The following is a 9933-nucleotide window of genomic DNA, read 5'->3' on the forward strand; positions in this document are numbered from 1 at the left end:
TATTTAAGATACAATTCGGGACAATGGCTGGTGATATAAACTGTCCCTGGAAAATATAATTATCTGCAATGCAAACCAACTCACATTCACTCCTCTGCTTTTTTTTTTTTTTAAGCAATAAAAAGAGAAGGAACAAATCAAAACCTATGCTAGATATTATGCTAGGAACAAAAGTATTTCACAGGCGCTTTGTTTTTTCCAGCCTTAGCTAGGACCAGCTGCTAAAGGCCTCGGTCTGGAATACTGGTAGCGCTAACTACTCTGGACTGTGAGTTTGGGAATGAAGAATGAAGACAACTGCTAGCTGAATGGCAGAGAATGAAGGGAACGCAGTTCGGTCATAGCTAGGACACGGCCCCTTGCTTGCACAAATGGTGGGGGTGGTCTACATTTTATCATAGACTTGCCTGGGTTTCTCTGCAGGTGGAGACTGTGGGACTCATCACTGTGGATGCTCCTGAATCTTCACATCCAATGGTTATAGCTTCATCCTTCATGATTTATAGCTGAGAACAGGGAAGCAGAAAAAGATCTGTTTTGGAGGAGAAACAAAATAGAGACAGAACAGCAACTTGAACATCCTCAGATGTAAATGAATATGTTCTATTATTTCCTCCCTTGGACTACTGAATGGCGTTGGAACTATCCTCAACTTTCAAATGATAATCTTCTGTTTGATTCAAGTACATTAGTCTCATTGTTACTCAACTTTGACTTACATTGAAAAAGCCCTTGCTGACCAATCAATTTTCATTTCTTCCCTCGTGCCTCACTTTTTGAGGTATATTTCAGGCATCCTGAGCAATAATCACTACAAAACCATTCCCTTTAATGGCCCAACTTGATGAATCTGGAAAATTTCAGCAATTTTCCAAGGCTGAACGAGTCATCAAGGAGAAATTCCTGGGTTCCATTACATTTATAGACTGGTGTTACTACTTCCTGCTTGATTTTCTAAACTAAACTTCATAAATTCATCAACTGTGTAGCCACAGGGTCTAGACACTCTGTAAATGCTGCGGAAGTCACTGACAATGATTGTATACAATTCAGCTGTCACCAAAGCACATTCTTTGTCTTTCAAAGGCTTGTAGTATTTTAGGAAAGATCACCCTGTACCAAATACCCGAAGTCCTGTAAGCCTGGCTCAATACACAACCACTTCAACTATTTCTGCCTTGACTCTCCACACTACAGAGGCTGAAAGGACAAACACTCCAAAGCCACTTGTATAGGCAGAAGCAGCCCCGTGTCAAAGGGCAATGCATGAATATATAGATGGGAGCCTTTGGAGAAGCCTTAAAAGGATTTTGATTTTCCTAACATTTACCCTCTAACATTTCTCTTTCTAGAAGCTGGATACCATGACTAGTGGAGAAGCAGTCATCTTCCAACCTTGACAATAAAAGCCCCAGGCCTGGGATAGTAGATACGTAAAACAAGAGGTTTCTTGATGACATCTATTGAGTTGCTACTTAGGCATGGGCTGCCAAGCTGACTTCGTGGCAGTTGTCAGTACCATTTTTATTCAATTTTTCTTCTTATGAGTAGCTAAACTTATTCCAAATGCAATAACTAGAGTGAGCTTTATAATAGAGGTACAAAATATATTTTAATAGAACCAGAGACAAAATTATATGAGAGAAGAGAAAGTCTAATACAACATACATTTGAGAGCCTAGGACCGGGTGTGCGATAGCTAAAGGATAAATCTTTGTCTTGCATGCACCTGAATCTCATGTGGACACCGACTGGTATCCCAGCTGTTCCACTTCCCATCCAGCTCTCTGTGGCTTGGGAAAGCAGCAGAGGAAGGCTCAAAGCCTTGAGACCTGTACCTGTGTGGGACACCCAGAAGAGGCTCCTGGCTTTGAATCAGCTCAGCTCTGACTGTTGCAGACATCTGGGGAGTGAAGCAGTGGGTGGAAGATCTTTCTCTTTGTATCTCCTTCTCTGTGTAAATCTGTCTTACCAATAAAGATAAATCTTTTTTTTTTTTTTTAACAGAGTCTAACCTGTGCCAGGCACTACAATAGGCCATAAAGTCAGGAATGGGTCAGGCAAGACTCCAGGCTCAAGGAATCATTTCCTCAGTTTAGCAAAGTGCCAAGGAGTTTGTACTTAAAATTTCAGAAAACATCATAATCTCACCACCACCACCACAATCACAATGATTTTTCTTCTGCAGAAAACACAGTAACTTCTTTGCCATTTCAAAAAATCTTTTTATCCTATATAAAATAATACTTCTATATATAGAAGTAGCCTATTTTTTTCAAAATACAATATTTTGACTGTTAGACAACCCATACATTTTATTGGTAAAAAAAAAATTATTCTGCTTCAAATGGCAAAATTTTGTAAGTCTCACAAAGTTAGTAAATAATGTGAATACAGTGAGCTTTGATCTAAGTCAAGGGACTTGGCTGTTTTTCTTAAGATTTATTTTTATTTGAAAGCCAGATTTTATAGATAAAGGAGAGACACAGAGAGATCTCCCACTTGCTTGTTCATTTCCCCAGATGGCTACAGCGGTCGGAGCTGAGCTGATCCAAAGCCAGGAACTGGGAGCTTCTTTTGGGTCTCCCACGTGGGTGCAGCGTCCCAAGGAGTCAGGCTATCCTCTACTGCCTCCCAGGCCATAAGGAGAGAACTAGGTCGGAAGTGGAATATCCAGGATACCAACCTGCACTCACATGAGATGCTGGTCTGAGGATTATTCTACTATGCTACCATACCAGGCCCCAGGCCTTGGTTATTAGACCACTGTGATTGCTGTGTTGGCCCATTTCCCTGGACATTAGTAGGTCAAGTGTTTCTACAATTATAAGGAAAAGTTACTGACCATGTATGCTTCTCCTTAATAAACCCAGTATTCAGAATTTCCTACAGGACTGATATTCAGCAGGAATTTGGCTTAATCTGAATCTGACTTTCCAATGCAAGGGACACATGTCCCCAAAATGATAGAACTGTGGGCTCAAAAAGGAAAATGGCCTTACTGCTTCCTACAGACTTGACAGAAAATTGAACCTAAAAGAGCAATATGAGTTCTTTGTTGGTAATGAAATAATAATAATAACATGTTAGCAGTAAATGCTTATGGGAAGGGAACACAATTAAGGCATGCATTTCATTTTTAATTTTCCTATTGTTAAGATTTTACATGAAGACTTTCTTATGAATATTTAAACACATCTTTAAAAAAAAGAATCTATGCAATTATTGAAACTTTCGAGCAAACAAAATAACATAATTTTCTTTGGTAATATTTTCCAGATACATTCTGGTTACTTGATTTTAAGTAGCTTCATTGTGCCCATTATAACTTCAGGTCGTTTATTGCTCTGATGGCTTTCCAGTAATGGGACACTGCTTAGGCTCTTCTACAGCAGTGGTTTGAAGTTTTAAGCCAAAAATCTTTCACCAAATGAAACCGCATTCTTTTGTTTTGAGATTTATTTATTTTTATTGGAATGGCAGATATACAAAGAGGAAGATCTTCCATCCACTGATTCACTTCCCAATGGCCATGGCTTAGCAGATCCGAAGCCAGGAACCTGGAGCTTCTTCTGGGTCTCCCACGCATGTGCAGTGTCCCAGGGCTTTGGGCTCCTCTACTGCCACAGGCAGGGAGATGGATAGGAAGCAGTACGCTGGGACTTGAACTGGTGCCCATGTGGGATCCTGGTGCGTGCAAGGCGAAGACTTTAGCCACTAGGATACTGTGCCTCAAAACCTTATTCTTAAATTCAACAAATGGACAGATCATGGCAGAGCTACAAGAGCCCTAACTATTAACTTCTTGCCCAGTACATGCAGCAGCCTTTGAAAACCATTTCTGTCACTAAGCTTTCCATACAGACAGACACAGAGTGAATTAGCTTTCTCTTTTGGCTGTTTCATGCATCTAAACATTTAAATTGTTTTCAGTTCAATTTCAGAGAAAGTAAAGGAATTATCAATTTGTAAGTGTGCTCCTGTGCTGGATCAAGTAAAACATGTAAACTGCTGCCCAATTAATCAGTGCTGAAAGATGTCTGCAGGGCTAAAGCCTGCTTCTTGTGTCTTGTTGTATGTGCAATGAGTGGGCCTGGCAGTGAACAGGGGGAATCTGACTAAGAAATGTCATTATTATTTGCTATTGAATAGACATGTACCTCCCAAATTCAAATGTTGGAGCATAACCCCCAAGGGATGGTTTCAAAGGCATCATCTGGGAGAGGATTAAATCACAAATGCTCTGGGCAATGGCCTAATAGCTAAATCCTCACCTTGCACATGCCTGAATCCCATAAGGATGCTGGTTTGTGTCCCGGCTGCTCCACTCCCCATCCAGCTCCCTGACTGTGGCCTGGGAAAGCAGTACAGGTTGGGCCAAAGCCTTGGGACCCTGCACCCACGTGGGAGACCCAGAAGAAGCTCCAGGCTCTTGGCTTTGGGGTGGCTCAGCTTCAGCCATTGGAGCCACTTGGGGAGTGAGCCAGAAGATCGAAGATTTTTCCCTCTGTATCTCCTGTGTATAAATCTGCCTTTCCAATAAAAATTAAAAATATCCTTTAAAAAATGGCTTAGCACTGTTTTGAAGAGGTCGAAGGGCTCTGCCGCAAAAGGGCATCGTTGTCCCTCCCTTGTCCCACCCTGCACCTGACAGCAAGAAGGCGCTGACCTGCACAGGACAAGAGCTGCTCAGACACGGAATCTGCTGCAGCCTCATCCTGATCTTCCCAGACTTGAGAACTGCCAGAAATAAGCTTCCACATTTTCCAAGCTCCCTAGTTTGTAGTTACAGCAGCAGGAGTGGACTTCAGCGCTGCCAGGTGCTGTGTGCTATTCACATGAAACTGCATCCCCACAAGTGTTCATTAAATATTCCGCAATATTACAATAACAAACCTCTACTTTTGATCTGAATCCATCCTGTGTGTTGGAAGTCACCTCTCACACACTCTCATTATGTAGGCCATGTACAAACATTTCAGCTCCTGTTTCTTTTCAACCAATTCTATTTTAGATATCCCTTTCCTCATCGGAGGCCTACCCAACAGAGAGGAACTCATTTCTGATGGCACAGTGGGCTGAACTGTCCTTGACAGCCACTAAAACGATTCAGAATGCTTCCCTGAAACGCTTTATGCCAAAGTGTGAGGTGTGCCAGGCACAAGGTTCCCAAAGAAAGCAATCGCTATTCGGTTAAACTGGTGGGTCGGTTGATTCATGAACTTAACACACTCTATAACGAGATATGAAGGAAAAGAAATTATTGCAAGGTAAGATGGAGCCCGGTGCTTTATTCTCTCCATTCGATACTCTCTGCCCACTGAGGGGAAAAATACATTTATTAAAACTTTAAAATATTACTTTTTAGATTTACAGAAGACTGACTTCCCAGAAACCGAATGTCTCTAAGTGTGGCAGCGGCATGGCTTCCACCCCCACAAATGGATATACACATCCCGGGCGGTACAAACTGTCTTTAATTTCCATCCGTGTTTCCTGTCCTCACACCCAGAGGGCACAGAGAAGACACATGGGTATTTGCTGATTGGAAACGTCCCATCCACAGACTTCAACGCAGGCAACAGCAAACACAAGTGGAACCCCCTTTCAAAGCCCGGCAGAGGAAAGCGGTTAGGCGTTTTTGAGAAGGCAAGGCTGACCCGGCGCAGGCTCTCCCCGCAGCAAAAGAAAAGGGCGGGGAGTAGGGTGGTGGGGGTACGGAGAGGGTTCCTGTTGTGAAGTCTTTTAGGACAAATCACACCAGCATCTCAGCTGAGGTAACCAGCTGATGCCACCAGTGCGCAGCGCGCTTGCAGCCCGTGTTACAGCCACTGGCAGCAGGGTCTGCTAGCACCTGCTCGGGGCTCGTCCAGTCCGTGAACGCCAACACCTCCGGGTTGATAGGAGAACCAAAACAAACCAGGAGAACCAGCAGCAGCAGACACAGGCCCGCACCCGCAAGTACGCCCGCCACGGATAAGACACCTCGTTCCGCCCCGCAGGTGCCAGGTTCGCCTGCCCACTCGCGCCCACTCACCAGTCAGCCGGGCGTGGTAGCCGGGTCTGCTCGGCCGAGGAGGATGCAGCTAACGGGGCTGCCGAGGGCGCTCCGGGCTGCGCGCTTCGCCCCAGGCCGACCCGCGCATGCGGTGACTGCCTGCCGAGAGCTGAGCGCTTGCGGGCGGCGGTGCTGGCTCTGCTTGCCCGGGCCTCGCCGCGGCAGGTCTGCGCCCGGGACGCCGGAGGGGACGGTGGGGCGCGCTCTGGCGCTTCCGCCGCGGGGTTTCAGTTCAAGACGCGCAGACTCAGGGCCCGCCGTGCGTTACCAGGGGCTACAAACCCCACACAGGCCCAGCTCCCAGGGCGCGCCAGGCGGGTCCCTGGCGGCAGGACCAGTGCGCTCCCCAGGGGAGGCTCCCGGAAAGGCGCTCCTCCAGGGCGGGCGGCTCCAGCTTGCACGCCCGGCTACGCCAATGGCTTGCTTTGTTGGTCCCTATATCAATCTTTTCGTCCGGGCGAGCCTTTTCAGCTGTGGTGGGACGACTTAAGCGGCAGGATTAGACTCGTTCTTATCCTTAGCTGTGATTCTTTTTCATTTAATCCCTCCACCCCCATTTTCCTGGTTCCTTTTCTTTGTAAGTTGCCCTTCAGCCCTTCAGATGGGTGTGTTTTGTGTGTCTGTGTGCTCACGCCACTCACCTGTTTCTTTCTCCTTGACCCAAGCGCCAGTTTTCTTCACCTCCACTCCAGTATCCTTCTTGAGAGCATCTAAGATGATGATTTTCCTTAACTCTTCCTAAAGCGTTCAAAAACATCTAGGGCTTTCCAGCTTCCTCTTAGCGCGGGAAATATATTTTTCCTTTTGCGCCAGTCATATGATCTTCATTCACACATCGCCTGATTCGATGGACATCATTTTTATTGCTTGTGATGTTTTCTACTTTATGGTGAGCCTAGAGAAGTAGCACACAGCAGTTGTTAGAACCTGCTGTGGAGTTCATTGCCTTTATTGAGAATTCTTTCCTTCACAGCGTACGTGCATCTCTGCTCACAGCGGACAGCATTTCTGTTATTCTTCCAAGCTTGCGTTCTTTTCATTCCTTAGCTGAGCAGCTATGGGGACTGCCACTGTGCTGTAGTGGGTTAAGCAAGGCCTGTGATGCCAGCATCCCATATGGTCACCGGTTTGCCTCTGACTGCTCTGCTTCCCATCCAGCTCTTTGCTAATGGCCTGGGAAAGCAGTAGAAGATGGCCCAAGTGTTGAGAGCCCCTGCACCCAGTGGGCGACCTGGAGGAGTCTCTTGGCTCCTGTCTTCAGATGGGCCCAGTTTTAGTCACGAAACCATTTGGGGATTGAATCAGCACTCCCTCCCCCTATCCCCCCAAAATACCTACTTCAGAATCCCTGAGCAAACCTAATAATCAAGGGATACTTTTAGGATGCTAGTCAAAATCCTTTGCTGGGAATTGCAACTCAACTACGTGTACAATATTCTTCCTCATGCATAAAATGCTATCTTGTTTATTTCAAAATTTTCCCTGGTCTAGAGGGAAAAGGCAAAGAATTCCCACTTAGTTGTTATCTAGGAACATCATACCATTTGGTCTTCTACAAAAGTTTTTACTTATCCTCACTTTATTTGAAAGGCAGAAAATTAGAGAGAAAGCCTTTCTCTGGTTTATTCATTCCAAATGCCTGCAATATCCAGGGCTGGGCCAGGGCAAAGCCGAGAAGTTGGAACTTAGTCTGGGTCTCCTGTGTGGGTGGCAGGGGCCTGAGCCATCACCACTGCGTCTGAGGGTGTGCGTTAGCAGGAAGCTGGAACAGAAGCAGAGCCAGGACATGAACTTCAGCATGCGGATTGAGGATATATGTGTCCCAAGTGGCATCTTAACCATGTGCCAAATGCCTGTCCCCACTTGGCCTTTAAATATATATGTATATATGGGACAGAGATCTTCCATCCTTTGATTTACTTCCCAAATGATCTGGGCCAGGCTTAGTTAAGGAGCCTGGGACTCCATTTGGGTTGCCTGTGTGATGGCTGGGGTCCAAGCACTTGAGCTGTCTTCTGCTGCCTTCCCAGGAACATTAGCAGGGAGCTGGAGTGGAAGCAAACCTGCTGAGAACCAATGCTCCAATAGAGCCAAGGCGCAGGCTACACTCTAACACGCTGTGCCACAACACTGGTTCTCCCTCACGGCCTTGATCTTTGGAGATGGCAAGAAACACAAAACGAATGCAAGCCTAAAATGAAAATCACAAGACTTCTTCCCTAACAATACTATGGAATTATCATTCATAAATTGAAATGTTTTCTTGATGTCATTTTCTTCAATTCCATTTTTCTTATTATGGTTTATTTATATGTATTTTTCCAGAGACAAATTTCAATGTTCAAGAGATTTACTTATTTTTATCTGAAACACAGAGTTACAAGAAAAGAGAGAGAAACATTTGGAGAGAGATCCTTTATCTTCTGGCTCACTCCCCAATGCTGCAAAGACCAAAGCTGGGCATGTCTAAAACCAGAAGCCAGGAGCTTCTTCTGAGTCTCCCACATGGGTGCAAGGTCACATGAACTTGGGCCATCTTTTACTGCTTTCTCAGGCAATTAACAACGAGGTAGATCACATGTGGGGCAACCTGGATTCCAATCAGCACTCAATGGGATGGTGGTACCGCAGGAGGAGGCTTTTCCTGCTATGCCACAGCACCAGCCCCCAAATTCCAAATTCTAAATTGTATGTCTTCTCTGGAATTTGCTTTTTCTTTTTAGCACACACACATGTATATATAAAACAAATTTATTTAAAAGGTGGAAAAGATGAGAGAGCAAGCAAGCAAGCCACCTTCCATCAATTGTTCACTTCCCAAGTGGTTGGGACTATTGAAGCTGGGCCAGGCTGAAGCCAGGGACCTGGACCGCCATTCAGTTTTCTATGAGCATAGCAGGTGCCAAAGTAGTTGGGTCATCTATCTCCACCTTCCCAGATGGTCAGTAAGAATGCTGGATAGAAAGTGGAGCAGGTAGGATTTGAATTTTAGTCTGATATGGGATTCCAGAATCACGTTATACCACAGCACAAGTCCCTGGAATAAGAAATCTGTACCTATCATTAAAAAAATCCTCAAACTGCCAATCTTATCAGTTAACCATGTATTTCTTGAGCCCACATCAATTTCATTGCTTAATTTAATGAGGATTGTTTAGTTTCCTAGTCTTTAGTAATTAAGAAGTAATGGCATCCATTAAGTGTAAAAGCAATATATATGTCTATCTATCTATCTATCTATCTATCTATCTATAAATTATTGGGACCAAGAGGAAACTTCCTGGCTTTGAGTCAGCTCAGTTCTGGCTGCTGCAGCCACTTGGGAGTGAAGCAGCAAAAGGAAAATCTTTCTGTCTCTCCACCTCTCTGTAAATCTGCTGTTCTAATAAAAACAAATAAATCTTTTTAAAAAAATCTAAATTACTTTTGCTGCACTTTATTGTAAGTTACTGAGGTCACAATTTTTCCTACCTTTAAGTGTTGATTTATGAGGATGGAAACATTTTAAGTTAGTATCTACACACAGGACAATGCAGCATTATATAAAAATCTTTGAGTGCTAAAACATGGAAAGAGAGAAATTATTTTTCCTTAGGATATTGCTTTTGAGAGGGTCTGGGGCGGGTATTTGGCCTGTTAAAATATTGGTATCCCCTATCAGCGTTCCTGGGTTCAACAAATACTCTGATACCTTGCTCCGGTTTTCACTAATGTGGAGTCTGGCAGATGGCAATGACCATGCAAGAAAGTGGGCGGGCCGCCACCGACATGAGAGTCCTGCCTTGAGTTCCTGGTTTTCTTCTGGTCTGGATCTGGACATCGGGACCACTTGGGTGCTGAGCCAGCAAATGGGAGCCCTGTCTTTATATTTATAT

The sequence above is a fragment of the Ochotona curzoniae genome, unplaced genomic scaffold (assembly GCF_017591425.1).
Source record: "Ochotona curzoniae isolate NIBS_2020 unplaced genomic scaffold, NIBS_Ocur_1.0 scaffold_4506, whole genome shotgun sequence".
Taxonomy (NCBI): Eukaryota; Metazoa; Chordata; class Mammalia; order Lagomorpha; family Ochotonidae; genus Ochotona; species Ochotona curzoniae.